Consider the following 3,140-nt stretch of genomic DNA (forward strand, 5'->3'; position numbering starts at 1 on the left):
AACATCTCCAATTCTTAAATAAATCCCCTTTCCCCAAAGATACCACTAGCTCTGATCCTTTGGTGTCTCCTTTTATAGAAAACTTCCTGAAGTAGCTGTTAATAGAGGCTATCTCTCTTGCCTTCTTTGCCTCCTACTTGTTAATGTAATCACTTCAACCAAGTTTTCATCCCCATCATTCCCCTCCAAAAACTCTTATTAAGGTTACCAAAGACCTTCATATTGCTGAAGTAATTGTCAATATTTAGTCCTCATTTCAAGAGCATATGATAGAGGTTTTCACTTTCTCCTTCCTAAATACTCCCCCTCCCCTCCACACACCTTTTAAAACTTGGTTTTGGAGATATCGACATGAATTCCCTCAGGGACCACTATCACTCATCCTCCTTTGCTCTATTATCTTCCTCTCCCAGACTTCAAATATTGAGAACCCAGGACTCAGTCATCAGGTCTCTTCTTTTTTCTACATATACTCACTCCCTAGATGGCCTCATCTCAAGGCTTTAATAGCATTTATGTGTTAATTATATCCAAATGATGTCTCTAGCCAAGAATTTCCCCTGAACTACTTCTAATGTCTAAGAGGATATCTCACAGCATATCAAATTTAAAATGGCTAACAAATGAATTTGTAATTTCTCAACCTCCTCCAATTCTACTCCTCCTGTAGTATTCCCATCGTAGTAAACGGCAGTAACGTAGTACTACGTAGTAATTTCATTCACTGAGTTACTTAAAATTCTTGGAATCATCTTTCACTCCTCTCCTTTTCTGATGCCCCAGACTCAATTAGAAAATGATGTCCCAAAGCTGACCATTTCTCACCTGTTAAAGTCTAAGCTACCACTATCTCTTGATTGAACACTTGCCTCCTTACTGATCTCCCTACTTCTAACACCAGATTGTGTCACTCTCTGGCTCTAATTATCCAATGTCTCCCCATAATATCTAAAGTAACATCTAAAGACTTTACCATAATCTACAACTACCTGCATGATCTGCCTCCTGAGGTTGAGTAGATAGTCAGGAGACAGATCGATTTTCATCTAGGTGATGGCTACTAATATTTTCCAAATATTGGATATTTTGCCAGGATAAATAGGGGTGTCTGATATCTTCACAACCTGGAATCCACAAATAGCATGTTTTATTTAAAAGGTCATTCTTAATAAGAAATTCTAAAAAAATCATAACAATTAGAGCAAGAGCATGATCCAGTTGTCATAGAACAAAGCTGGAATTTTGAGCATTGATTGACCCATGAAGCAGGAGGTCATGGTTCGATTCCTAGTCAGGGCACATTCGGGCTTGATCCCCAGTAGGGGAGGTGTAGGAGGCAGCCAATCAATGATTCTCTTTCATCATTGATTCTATGTCAGATCTAGTCCAAATTCTAATTAGTTTTATTTATTTATTAGTTGTATAAATGACCTCTCTGGACTTCACTTTCTTCATTGGTAAAATGGCAAGGACAATATCTAGTTTATTTGATTGGATAAAGTAAGGTAGATTAAACAACTACTACTCAGTAGAGATCAGGAACGCTTGTACTTTAAGTAGTAAAAATGGTAAGGACTGGAAAAGGAGATTTTACTGATAAAAACCTTTTGGATGGAATAAAGAGATCACTGACATTAATTCTTCATTTTTGGTGTGTTGAGTTGCCCACTGCCTCTGTGATGTGAAAAAGTGATGTGGCTCTTCCACAGGAGGCCTACACACCACCACTGCCATGTCTCTAGTGATTCCTGAGACATTCTAGCACATTTTTTGAGTACTCAACACCAACATCGATGGGCAGTCCAGCCAGTGTGGTTCAGTGGTTGAACATTGACCTATGAATCAAAAGGTCACCATTAGATTTCTGGTCAGGGCACATGCCCGGAGTCCATGCTCTAGTCCCAGTCAGGGGGGTGCAGGAGGCAGCCAATCAATGATTCTCTCTCATCATTGATATTTCTATCTCTTCCTCTCTCTTCCTCCTTCTGAAATCAATAAAAATATACTTTAAAAAAGATTATCGACTGGCAGCAGAAAAAAGCCTTTGCCATCATTGCAATTAGGCTGTGAAGATATGCTCATGTGGTGTTGAGGAAAGCAGACATTGACCTCACCAGGAGGGTAGGAGAGCTCACAGAGGACAGATGAAACGTGATCACCATTATGCAGAATCCACGCTGGTACAGGATTCCAGACAGGATGTGAAGGTTGGAAAATAGAGCCAGGTCCTGGCCAATGGTCTGGACAACAAGCTTAATGAGGACCTGCGGTGGTTGAAGAAAATTGGGGTCCACAGAAGGCTGAGCTACTTCTGAGGTCTTTGTGTTCAAGGCCAACACACCAAGACCACAGGCCACCCACTGTGGGTGTGTCCAAAAAGAAATAAATCCGTAGGCCTTGTCTGCTAATACAGAGTTTATACACCAAGAAAAAAAGTGATGTGGCCTGGCCAATGTGTCTCAGTGGTTGAGCATTGACCCATGAACCAAGAGGTCATGGTTCGATTCCCAGTCAGGGCACATGTGGGCTCGATCCCTAGCTAGGAGGTATGCAGAAGGCAGCCAATCAATGATTATCTTTCATCGTTGATTCTATGTCTCTTTCCCTCTCCATTCCTCTCTGAAATCAATAAAAATATATTTTTTAAAAAGTGATGTGAAGGAGGAAAGTTGAGCCAAATACACTCTTTGAGTTGAAACAAAGAAAGCTCTGAAGGGTCATTACTCAGGGTAAAGGTAACCTGGTAGATTTTGGCTTTGTTTTATACTTCTTTATCCCATAAACAAACCAAATTAATAGACATAGGGAAAAAGGAGTTTTACCTTCAAGCAATGTGTGAACTATAGCAGGAAGAGTTACAAACATACATTTTTAATGCTGGGATTGGCATGAAATATATCTCTTGGATGTGGTATCCTTATATACTAGTAATATACAATATGAACAATTATTCATGGAACCGTTTGTCTTCCTACATAGTTGTTAATAGATTTGGGCACAGAATAACTTTCCTTTGTGGAAGAAACAAGGTAAGTGAGATTAACGAGGGGATATTAATAACATTATTCCAATCCCCACCCCTACCCACAGACTATTTTTACATCAACTCCTTCTCATGTCAGAAATACCCAAAACATACT

General features: G+C 39.7%; 1 pseudogene; it reads left to right on the forward strand.

Moving 5' to 3' along the window:
* Positions 1–1,732: 1,732 nt before the first annotated feature.
* LOC102246969 lies at positions 1,733–2,386 on the forward strand (annotated as a pseudogene).
* Positions 2,387–3,140: the final 754 nt, after the last annotated feature.

This window comes from Myotis brandtii, unplaced genomic scaffold (assembly GCF_000412655.1).
Source record: "Myotis brandtii unplaced genomic scaffold, ASM41265v1 scaffold36, whole genome shotgun sequence".
Lineage (NCBI taxonomy): Eukaryota > Metazoa > Chordata > Mammalia > Chiroptera > Vespertilionidae > Myotis > Myotis brandtii.